Source organism: Schistocerca americana, chromosome 4 (genome assembly GCF_021461395.2).
Source record: "Schistocerca americana isolate TAMUIC-IGC-003095 chromosome 4, iqSchAmer2.1, whole genome shotgun sequence".
NCBI lineage: Eukaryota > Metazoa > Arthropoda > Insecta > Orthoptera > Acrididae > Schistocerca > Schistocerca americana.
In genome coordinates, this window is record NC_060122.1 from 538936000 (window position 1) to 538948976 (window position 12977).

A 12977-nucleotide genomic window follows, 5' to 3' on the forward strand; every position below is an offset into this window, starting at 1 on the left:
GAACCTATAAAGATTATATTATTGGATTCCTTTACCACTGCACTGCAGTATTTTAAACTTATGAAATGAAAACAAACTGAATACCTTATAGTATCTATGTTGTTAATCAGTTTTTATTTTTACTTTACTATAAAATGATGTCCTTGTCTGCAAAGACTGTATTAACCCTCAATAAGAAATTATATTGACAATAAGACAGGAACAAAGACAATGATCTTTTATCATCCTCTATAAAAGATTTATTCTTGAAAGTTAACAAAGAAAAGTAAGAGTTCTATAATAAATTTCTACTGTTATCCATCTTTACTGTCTTACATCTTTCCACTTCTTAAAACTGTTGTATTCCATCACTTATATTCTCATTTTCTTCAGCAGTCAATGTCACACACAACATCTAAACCATTGCATTAAAATTCACTTCTTTTATTAGCTTATGCTCATGCACAAACCCAGCCATATAATCTCAGCAATTCTTAGGTCTCACATCTGTATTTAAAGTTTTTTAAGAGTTTAAAATCTCACTGACAAGAAAATCAATGAGGACTGAACATTGTTTTGTTACCCTTTGACCTTTTAAGCAATAAGGTAAATATAAATTTTTTGCTGTTGTGGTCTTCAGTCCAGAGACTGGTTTGATGCAGCTCTGCATGCTACTCTATCCTATGCAAGCTTCTTCATCTCCCAGTACCTACTGCAACGTACATCCTTCCGAGTCTGTTTAGCGTATTCATCTCTTTGTCTCCTTCTAGGAGTTTTACCCTCCATGCTGCCCTCCAATACTAAATTGGTGATCCCTTGATGCCTCAGAATATGTCCTACCAAGCAATCCCTTCTTATAGTCAAGTTGTGCCACAAATTTATCTTCTCCCCAATTCTATTCAATACCTCCTCATTAGTTATGTGATCTACCCATCTAATCTTCAGCATTCTTCTGTAGCATCACATTTCAAAAGCTTCTATTCTCTTCTTATCTAAACTATTTATCATCCACGTTTCACTTCCATACATGGCTACACTCCATACAAATACTTTCAGAAAGGATTTCCCGACACTTAAATCTATACTCAAAGTTAACAAATTTCTCTTAAACGCTTTCTTTGCCATTGCCAGTCTACATTTTATATCCTCTCTACTTCGACCATCGTCAGTTATTTTGCTCCCCAAATAGCAAAACTCATTTACTGCTTTAAGCATCTCATTCGCTAATCTAATTCCCTCAGCATCACCCAATTTAATTAGACTACATTCCATTATCCTCGTTTTGCTTTAGTTGATGTTCATCTTATATCTTCCTTTCAAGACACTGTCCACTCCGTTCAGCTGCTCTTCCAGGTCCTTTGCTGTCTCTGACAGAATTACAATGTCATCGGTGAACCTCGAAATTTTTATTTCTTCTCCATGGATTTTAATTCCTACTCTGAATTTTTCTTTTGTTTTCTTTACTGCTTGCTCACTATACAGATTGAATAACATCGGGGAGAGGCTACAACCCTGTCTTACTCCCTTCCCAACCACTGCTTCCCTTTCATGCCCCTCGACTCATAACTGCCATCTGGTATCTGTACAAATTGTAAATAGCCTTTCGCTCCCTGTATTTTACCCCTGCCACCTTCAGAATTTGAAAGAGAGTGTTCCAGTCAACATTACCAAAAGCTTTCTCTGAGTCTACAAATGCTAGAAATGTAGGTTTGCCTTTCCTTAATCTTTCTTCTAGATAAGTTGCAGGGTCAGTATTGCCTCACGTGTTCCAACATTTCTACGGAATCCAAACTGATCTTCCCCCAGGTCAGCTTCTACCAGTTTTTCCATTTGTCTGTAAAGAATTGGTGTTAGTAGTATGCAGCTGTGACTCATTAAACTGATAGTTCAGTAATTTTCACATCTGTCAACACCTGCTTTCTTGGGATTGGAATTATTATATCCTTCTTTAAGTCTGAGGGTATTTCGCCTGTCCAATGCATCTTGCTCACTAGATGGTAGAGTTTTGTTAGGCCTGGCTCTCCCAAGGCTGTCAGTAGTTCTAATGGAATGTTGTCTACTCCCGGGACCTTGTTTCGACTTAGGTGTTTCAGCGCTCTGTCAAACTCTTCACGCACAATCATATCTCCCATTTCATCTTCATCTACCTCCTCTTCCATTTCCATAATATTGTCCTCAAGAACATCACCCTTGTTTAGACTCTCTATATACTCCTTCCACATTTCTGCTTTCCCTTCTTTGCTTAGAATTGGGTTTCCATCTGAGATCTTGATACTCCTGCAAGTGAATCTCTTTTCTCCAAAAGTTTCTCTAATTTTCCTGTAGATAATTTTATAGATAAGAGCTCAAATCACTAGACAGGGAAAAGGATTGAAAAATCAATGTATAAAGAGTATGTAGGGCAAGCAAATGAAATTAAAACCTGGATAAAAGAAAATGAAAGGCCGCAAAAATTCCTTTGCTAAGCAAGTGTAAATCTGACCTTAAATCAAAAGGTCTCTACAATCCTGAGTCAGTCTCGGGACTTATTTTTCTGGCACCTATCACTTCTTTGCCAAATATTTGCTGTGCCATGGTTTGGCATGTATGATAAACTGTAGGTCATCCAATAAATAGGTAGGTAAGTAATTTCAGAGATAAGAAAAAGACAAAGGCAAAACCTTTCCAATAGTACCATACCTAATGGTGTTAAAATCAACTATCAGACAGTAAATTAACCTCACATGGAGGAGAAGATCCTAATCCCTTCTGGATGGCAAATCTTCAACCTCTATGATTTCTGACCACACCAATCTTGACAAAACAGTTACTTAAGATCCTTCTGTTATGTTTTGCTGGTAAAAAATGAAACACTGGACTAAAGTTAGAAGTCAGTTCACTGGGCACATAACTGTTCTCATGGGCCATCCCATTCTTGGCACAGGCAGGGTATCTAGAGCAGGATTTACAATTAAGATGCTTACACGACTACCAGGTAACAAGCAAGATGACATGGGTAGGGCTGTTATAGGGACTAACAAGTCAATTACCAGCTGGGTGAACAGCAGGAGAGTACAAGTCATATCAGTCTTATTTGAGAGCATTTATACTCTTGGCACAGAAGCTGACTGACAGAATCTAGCACATGGCGCCACTATATTATAATGGGATGTGAAATTCTGAAATCTGCATCAGCCCTTGAAATGAGATCAAGGATCAACATAGATTGCAACAAATTCCTGTGAAGCTAGGGAAAGCAAAAGCATAAATTGGCTTTGGGTCCTTACCCATTCAGGTATTAATGGTAACGAACAAGCTGACAGAAAGGAAAGAGCAACAATGCCATTTGTTGGACCCAAACTTGTCCTAAATATCACAAAGGCAATAATGAAATCTGAACTATATGGCTGGATCAGAAGGCAGTACACAAAACTTTGGACTAAAATCTGGAAACAGAAACATGGTGAGCTAATGATGCTGAAGCCACATTTACAGAGAAGTTATGTAATCTTGGGCTTTAAAAAGAGGCAGATTAAACTCAGGGCGAGTTTAATGAAAAACCGTGGGAACCATAAACATCTATACATGATGGAAATAAGAGTAAGAAGCCCAGAAGTGTAGACTATGTGATGAGGGGGATAAACTGCCTCACATTTAATCTTCCAGTGCAAATCACAAGAGGCAAGAAGACAAAATATCTGTGTCACTAATTCTTGAAGAGACCTAGGTAAAGAGATACCTACTACTATTCAAGGGCACTGGTTGGCTTTACTAGGAGAAAAGGGAGTTATGCAGTACTGCACAATAAACTTAAGTTTCAGTGCAGGGAACAGGAGAATAAGCCCACTGCTGCTTTGTTTCTCTGATTAAATCAAACCAAATTACACCTCTACAAGCCCGCACACACAAACACACACACACACACACACACACACACACACACACACACCATACTGCGGTGAAGCTTGTCTTGCTATAACTAACTAAATATGTTAAGAGGAAACTAGACTGTTTCAATACTGTTACTACTAATTTTAACAATAATTTGTTATATAAGCTTGTTACATGAGAGATACATGCTTAATACTTGGACAAAGTTGTTTTTACAGAGTCAGTCACATTGCAGGCCTGTAGGATGCGAACAGTCAAAGTGGTGGGACACAAGAAGTCAGAGGGATCAGAAAAACAAAGATTTTCTTTCCTCCTTCACTATGTAGAACAGTAGTGTTACAGGTTGGTGAAATTAAACATAGCATGCTTTACCACTCAGTGCTATAGTTGGCCTTTGTTGACAGTTTAGCAGTGAACATTCATTTCAGTGTTTGTGGCCATATCCACATAAAATGGTGTGCAGTAGTTGCAGTGGAATTGGTACGTGTGGCTATAACAGTTGCCTCTTCACTTGAGAAGATTGGGGGTGGAAGGCACATGTAAAGGACCTGTCTTTCAACCAGCTCTTGCACATGATTTGGAGAAATTAGGACATCCCCCAACATCTGTGCCGACTACTTAACACGGCTTTCAAGGTTAGCTTTTCACTCTATGGCTGACTACTTATCAGAATGTAAGGATACGGCAGCCAGGGTAGCAAGCAGGATAATAATTTAAAGCAAAATAGTCATCAGTCCTCATTCTCAATCAGTCTGACAAGGAAAGACGATGTCTTGGTAGTGGAGAGATCGGCAAAAGCAGGGATAGGTAAGCAATGGGAATGAAAGTGGCCATGTCCTTTTCAAACAAGACATTCTGGCACATGCCTTAATTGATTGAAGGAAACTGTGGAAAACTTAAAAATCGATTTTGTACTAAGTTCTTCCTAATGTGAATCGAATTCTGTCACTTTCACTCATCATATAGGTGCACCCTCCTCTCTCTGTCTAATTACAGTATTTTTTTGAGCAAAGTTTAACATGAAATACTTAAACACCTGAATATATGTCATCTTTAGATAATGACTATTGTTTTAAAATATCATTTAGGAACTACTGTAAATGCTGTTTCAGATGAATGTACTGAGCACTTTCCTTTATTTTCCTGGTGTGTGTGCACGCAGGGGGGGGGGGGGGGGGGCAAGAATTTATATCATTACGGTACTACAAGGGCCCAACAGATTTAATGTCACATATTATCACTAACACTTGTGAATTACTGTTTCCCGCTGACAAAAGCATGTTACACTGATGCTAGTTGGTGTAGTCCTTCTGACAAAGTAATAAGAATGCATAGCAGTAGCGGAACTAATAGGTGCAGATATCGCTTCCCAAGCACTATCAGTGACTGCACATACTGTTTAAATAGGTTTAGCAGTACATATTGTGCAGAGAAAGCTATCAATGTTAAATACACCAAGTGGATAAAATATATTTTGATGGAACGCAACGGCAGGAGCAGGTGGGGAGGGGGCGCGGCGGGGGGGGGGGGGGGGGGGGGGGGGAGGAAAAAAAAAAGTGATGTTTATTTATAGTTTTTCAAAACAGGCATTATAAGTACTAATAGCTGTAAAAACCAGCACTGACACCTAACGTAGCCTCACACCATCATGACAGCTCTTCATATCCATTCCAAACTTCAAGCTGAATGCAGGTGTTCATTACAAGAGTCACAACAATATCCAGCTTTCACTATTACAGATACACTTTGATTTAGGTAAAAGCCTTTCTTATTACTAATCTTTAGTCATCAGTAAGCTTGATAATCCATTCTTATCTTAATGCACACTTGGAGCTCTCTAAATATCAGACCAACAATCATGTAACTGACCATGTGATCCCTTTAGCCGAGGTCCAGAGTTTTATTACAATTCAAGAACAAGCTGCTCTGTCAAAATGCATTTGAACTATTTGTCATTTCATTGACATTTATCATTTCTTGGTTTACTGGTGAAATTTTTATTCTACTCATTCACTTCAGCTAATTAACATTTATTGGTAATTTAGAGTCTGCTGATACAGATAAATTGCTCATCTGCTTACTCAATTGCTGTCAGTATACCTTACAAGCTCTTCAAGCTGGCTCTGGCTTGTGGTGTCATTGTATGGTTTCTATGAGATTACAGTTGACTTTGCCAAACCATCTCAGTCTTACAGTTTACACACATCAGTGGCTATATTCCAATGAGCCAAAACATGAAGACCACTGCCCACTTAGAAAATGAATGCCACATGGTGGCATGGTGAGCATGTGACAATAAGCAAAGTGTGTTAAGTGGAGCCTAGACAGATGGGGAACCATTCTAGCTATAATAAAGGCTGTAAATGGGGGATTCCACTGGCATTAGTGACTTTGACAAAGGGCAGATTGTTATGGCCTGAGGCCTGTGAACAAGCATGTCACAAACAGCAAAGCTAGTCAAGATGTTCATGTGTTCATGTTGTGAGCTTCTATGGAAATTGGTTGAAAGACAGTGAAAGTATACACAGACAAGATAATGAATCTTCTTGCTTCTTCTTCACCACCACCACAGAACATGGAAGTCAAACACTTGCCTGCTCTGTAAAGCAGAATGGGCTGCGATCTGTTAGAGTTCCAATGCCAGAGTACAGCACTGGTGCTGGCACAAGTGTTTCAGTGCACATCATTCATTCACCAAACATTGTTGAACATTGGGCTCCATGGCAGATGACCCCTACTTTTTCCCAAGTGTACTCAACAACACTCAATTACATTTGCAATGACCTGGGAACATTGATAGGCTGTACATCAATGGCTATCACCTGTTTTGACAAATCACACAAATAGTCATGTCCAGATACACACTCATCCAAGCAAACGGTTGCTCGAAAAATGCTTTATGCCATGGTTGCATGCCAGTAGGGATAGTATTATGATGTGGGAGACATTCACTTGGAATTTCATGGAACCTGTATATGACATGAACATTATTCCTGACCACATGCATCCCTTCATGCTCCATGTCTGCCCCAACTACAGTGGTTTGAGGAGCATGACAGTGAACTCATGCTGATTTCTTTGGCCACCAAATCTGAACCCGATGGAACCCACCTAGGGCATAACTGTGAGAGCAACTCCACACTCACAAACCCCTGGACTGAAATTTATGGAAACTGCATGGCCTGTGCATAGACATCTAGTGTCACTTACCTCCAGAAACCTACCACGGACTTTAATTGCTGCTGTATTGAATTCTATAGGTGGAGCAACAGGCTATTATGCAGGTGGTCATAATATTCTGGTTAGTCCTGAGACTGGTTTGATGCAGCTCTCCATGCTACTCTATCCTGTGCAAGCTTTTTCATCTCCCAGTACCTACTGCTACCTACATCCTTCTGAATCTGCTTAGTGTATTCATCTCTTGGTCTCCCTCTACGATTTTTACCCTCCACGCTGCCCTCCAATACTAAATTGGTGATCCCTCGATGTCTCAGAACATGTCCTACCAACCGATCCCTTCTTCTGGTCAAGTTGTGCCACAAACTTCTCTTCTCCCCAATCCTATTCAATACTTCCTCATTAGTTATGTGATCTACCCATCTAATCTTCAGCATTCTTCTGTAGCACCACATTTCGAAAGCTTCTATTCTCTTCTTGTCTAAAATATTCATCGTCCATGTTTCACTTCCATACATGGCTACACTCCATACGAATACTTTCAGAAATGACTTCCTGACACTTAAATCTATACTGGATGTTAACAAATTTCTCTTCTTCAGAAACGCTTTCCTTGCCATTGCCAGCCTACGTTTTATATCCTCTCTACTTCGACCATCATCAGTTATTTTGCTCCCCAAATAGCAAAACTCCTTTACTACTTCAAGTGTCTCATTTCCTAATCTAATTCCCTCAGCATCACCTCATTTAATTTGACTACATTCCATTATCCTTGTTTTGCTTTTGTTGATGTTCATCTTATATCCTCATTTCAAGACACTGTCCATTCCATTCAACTGCTCTTCCAAGTTCTTTTCTGTCTCTGACAGAATTACAATGTCATCGGCAAACCTCAAAGTTTTTATTTCTTCTCCACGAATTTTAATACCTACTCCGAATTTTTCTTTTGTTTCCTTTACTGCTTGCTCAATATACAGATTGAACAACATCGGGGATAGGCTACAACCCTGTCTCACTCCCTTCCCAACCACTGCTTCCCTTTCATGTCCCTCGACTCTTATAACTGCCATCTGCTTTCTGTACAAATTGTAAATAGCCTTTCGCTCCCTGTATTTTACCCCTGCCACCTTCAGAATTTGAAAGAGAGTATTCCAGTCAACATTGTCATAAGCTTTCTCTAAGTCTACAAATGATAGAAACATAGGTTTGCCTTTCCTTAATCTTTCTTCTAAGATAAGTCGTAGGGTCAGTATTGCCTCACGTGTTCAGACATTTCTATGGAATCCAAACTGATCTTCCCCGAGGTCGGCTTCTACCAGTTTTTCCATTCGTCTGTAAAGAATTTGCGTTAGTATTTTGCAACTGTGACTTATTAAACTGATAGTTCGGTAATTTTCACATCTGTCAACACCTGCTTTCTTTGGGATTGGAATTATTATACTCTTCTTGAAGTCTGTGGGTATTTCGCCTGTTTCATACATCTTGCTCACCAGATGGTAGAGTTTTGTCAGGACTGGCTCTCCCAAGGCCGTCGGTAGTTCTAATGGAATGTTGTCTACTCCCAGGGCCTTGTTTCGACTCAGGTCTTTCAGTGCTCTGTCAAACTGTTCACGCAGTATCGTATCTCCCATTTCGTCTTCATCTACATCCTCTTCCATTTCCATAATATTGTCCTCAAGTACATTACCCTTGTACAGACCCTCTATATACTCCTTCCACCTTTCTGCCTTCCCTTCTTTGCTTAGAACTGGGTTTCCATCTGAGCTCTTGATATTCATACAAGACGTTCTCTTCTCTCCAAAGGTCTCTAATTTTCCTGTAGGCGGTATCTATCTTACCCCTAGTGAGATAGGCCTCTACATCCTTACATTTGTCCTCTAGCCATCCCTGCTTAGCCATTTTGCACTTCCTGTCGATCTCATTTTTGAGACGTTTGTATTCCTTTTTGCCTGCTTCACTTACTGCATTTTTATATTTTCTCCTTTCATCAATTAAATTCAATATTTCTTCTGTTACCCAAGGATTTCTACTAGCCCTCGTCTTTTTACCTACTTGATCCTCTGCTGCCTTCACTACTTCATCCCTCAAAGCTACCCATTCTTCTACTGTATTTATTTCCCCCATTCCTGTCAATTGCTCCCTTATGCTCTCCCTGAATCTCTGTACAACCTCTGGTTCTTTTAGTTTATCCAGGTCCCATCTCCTTAAATTCCCACCTTTTTGCAGTTTCTTCAGTTTTAATCTACAGGTAATAACCAATAGATTGTGGTCAGGGTCCACATCTGCCCCTGGAAATGTCTTACAATTTAAAACCTGGTTCCTAAATCTCTGTCTTACCATTATATAATCTATCGGATACCTTTTAGTATCTCCAGGATTCTTCCATGTATACAACCTTCTTTCATGATTCTTAAACCAAGTGTTAGTTATGATTATGTTGTGCTCTGTGGAAAATTCTACCAGGCGGCTTCCTCTTTCATTTCTTAGCCCCAATCCATATTCACCTACTATGTTTCCTTCTCTTCCTTTTCCTACACTCGAATTCCAGTCACCCATGACTATTAAATTTTCATCTCCCTTCACAATCTGAATAATTTCTTTTATTTCATCATACATTTCTTCAATTTCTTCATCATCTGCAGAGATAGTTGGCGTATAAACTTGTACTACTGTAGTAGGTGTGGGCTTCGTATCTATCTTGGCCACAATAATGCGTTCACTATGCTGTTTGTAGTAGCTAACCCGCACTCCTATTTTTTTTATTCATTATTAAACCTACTCCTGCATTACCCCTATTTGATTTTGTGTTTATAACCCTGTAGTCACCTGACCAGAAGTCTTGTTCCTCCTGCCACCGAACTTCACTAATTCCCAATATATCTAACTTCAACCTATCCATTTCCCTTTTTAAATTTTCTAACCTACCTGCCCGATTAAGGGATCTGATATTCCACGCTCCAATCCATAGAACGCCAGTTTTCTTTCTCCTGATAACGACATCCTCTTGAGTAGTCCCCGCCCGGAGATCCGAATGGGGGACTATTTTACCTCCGGAATATTTTACCCAAGAGGACGCCATCATCATTTAATCATACAGTAAAGCTGCATGCCCTCGGGAAAAATTACGGCTGTAGTTTCCCCTTGCTTTCAGCCATTCGAAGTACCAGCACAGCAAGGCTGTTTTGGTTATTGTTACAAGGCCAGATCAGTCAATCATCCAGACTGTTGCCCTTGCAACTACTGAAAAGGCTGCTGCCCCTCTTCAGGAATCACACGTTTGTCTGGCCTCTCAACAGATACTCCTCCGTTGTGGTTGCACCTACGGTACGGCTATCTGTATCGCTGAGGCACGCAAGCCTCCCCTCCAACGGCAAGGTCCATGGTTCATGGAGGGGTGTCAACATATAATGCAGTTAAATTGTTATCTGTCGTTTGAACCAAGTCCACGTCTTATTTTTGGGTAATAAATGCTCTAGTATGCGGTGTCAAGAAGCAAAGTTGCAAATCAGACATGAATAAATGGATAGTTCAAGAGAGGGTAAGATAGTGCAATGAAGGATAGGGAAACTACCCATATGGTGGATAGTAAATGATTGGTATTTGCAATTTATTTTTTCTTCTCTCTGATAACTTTATGCTGAAGATCCTCTCAGTTCTTTATTCATCACAATTATTGAACAGTCTTGTAAACCCAGATCTAACATTCAGTTGTTTCTTGACAACTCATCTGTGTGCTTTATTATATGCTCAGCAGTCAATCCTGTATAAAACAAAATTCTGATTCTCTGCAAACGGAATTTTTTCTGACTAAATAAAAAAAATCTTGCAGCTACGACAGTAATGAAAATACCAGCTAAGACAATGGACTGCTGTATTATTTGTGGATAGCTGTAGTCTCCAACCATAACAACTTCAGCTCTAAAGATAATAATCTTAAAAAAACCTTTTTCTGTATAAATCAATTTGTTTGGAAAGTTACAGTTCATTTTACAAGAACATAAAAATGGAAGGTTACTAACAATACTCACTTTCAGCTGGGGATGCTTCAAAGACAGCTGCGAGTAAATGAGGAAAGCAGGAGTATGGGATATCAAATATGTACCTGCTAAAACAACTAGTTTTTTCCAGTGTTCCAAAAAAAACAGTGTTATTTACAATTTGCTTTTCCATTCTTGATAGTGACACACACCGATAGATTAAAATTGCAGTTCCATGAGTTCTCATTACTTATAACATAATCATTGTGACTAAAACATTAGTTCAATTGAATTAATGGTGAACCGAGTGTTACACATTCTCATTAAATTTATATCCTAAACTTACAACTAACTCTTGAGCCTCTACGTCTGCATTTGAAAATACAGAAACATCCTCTACACTGCAGTCAGGATCAGTGATTCTTCCAACAATAGAGCTTGCAAGTTCCAACAGAAAATAGTGTTTTTTTTTCCTTTTCTTTTTGTACTGCTGCTGCTGCTGCTGCTGCTACTACTGCAAATATTATTACATCTATTTTTAACTAATACATTCACAAGAGTGTCTAATAGAATAGTAAGAACAACACTTCTGTAACATTTATACTTTCTTCTTTGACATGGTCTATTACACTTTGATTCTGATACAATATGAAGTTTTATAAGTAACAATTATAATACTGTTCCTGAAAATGCAAAAGCTAAGACCATGTACTGGAACACTATTATGGAAAAATAATACATAATAATAACTGTAGTAAAAAGTACACATTTTATGTAGCTCTGTGAGGTAATATTCTTGCCTGCATAACAAATTGTGAAATGTGCAGTGTTGCAACTAGTATTCACTATACTACTGGTAGCTGGTGACCTCCTTCCACCTTTTTCCTAGTCGACTTCTTGCCATTATGGGAACGGATTACTTCCTCTTCATTCCTTATTTTGTTTCAGTATTTGTCACACAATTCTTTCTTCTTGAGGACATCAATAGGCCTGTTCATAATTTTAGATCTATTTTTCACACAGTTTGCACACAAATTCTACAAAATATATTTAAAAATGTGGGCTTTCAGACATGGACTGAGTGATGCCAATGACTGTCAGACATATCTATTTAGTTCCTGTAGCAATTATTATTTGAAATGTATTCATTCCCAATATATATATATTTTTAAGCAAAAGTGATATCTCTGCTTGAATGTGCGCACACTAGAAATCTGCACAAAGACTATCACAAGAGGGATCTCCACTTAAGTGTGTCACACCCTCCTTTACAATGTTCTGAAAAGCATTTTGTCTTCATACATAACAGAACATAGAAATGGTGATTTGCTACTGCATACAATGCGCCACAGCATCATTTAACTGAATCTTGGCAAATAATTTTTTTCTAAAGAAAACCCAATAAATTGTCCAGAATTTTCTAAGAGTGATTCAGCTAAGCTCATCATCTTAAAAGCTTCTGGAACTGTTATAGTTCTATTTTCATCCAGATGAATTGTGAGAGTTCTCACTAAATGATCTATAGCCTCTTTTCATATTAGACACATATCAGTATCAACTTTGCTGTTTCAAATGGGACTATAGTAATTTCTGCAACTAGTATCTTAGCTCTAAGAGCTGACTTCAATGGTGTTTCACACTGCAAAATCTGATTAGGACCATAGTAATTACAATACTTAGAACTTAAATTTGATTCAAAAGCTCATTTGATTGTTGAAAGTGATGATATGGAACTGCTGGCTTCCTGGGCCTGTCATGGACTTCTGTATTAATATACTGCATATTGGGTAACAGAAGGAAACAAAAAGAATGTACTTCAAAAGTGTTCAACAAAAAAAAAAAATTCCAAAATTTATATGAAAGACGGGTGAACATTTCACATAATAGAGGGAGACAAAAGAAATAACACCATTACAGAGGAAAAGATGTAAAAATAACCTTGTGGAGATCTGCAAATGTTGGATCTGGAGAAAG

The 12977-nt window shown here is 38.6% G+C and overlaps 1 protein-coding gene and 1 long non-coding RNA gene across 2 annotated transcripts in view; one reads left to right on the plus strand and one right to left on the minus strand.

Annotated features, from left to right (window-relative positions):
- LOC124612665 (calcium-binding mitochondrial carrier protein SCaMC-2) overlaps positions 1-12977 on the minus strand; it is a 243834-nt gene that overhangs the window by 136364 nt on the left and 94493 nt on the right. The gene's annotated exons all lie outside the window — the stretch shown is intronic.
- The window catches only part of LOC124612666, a 28366-nt gene continuing 19473 nt past the window's right edge, over positions 4085-12977 (plus strand). Inside the window, exon 1 of the long non-coding RNA XR_006979559.1 lies at positions 4085-4191. This is a non-coding gene — a long non-coding RNA (uncharacterized LOC124612666). The remainder of the gene's footprint in view (positions 4192-12977) is intronic.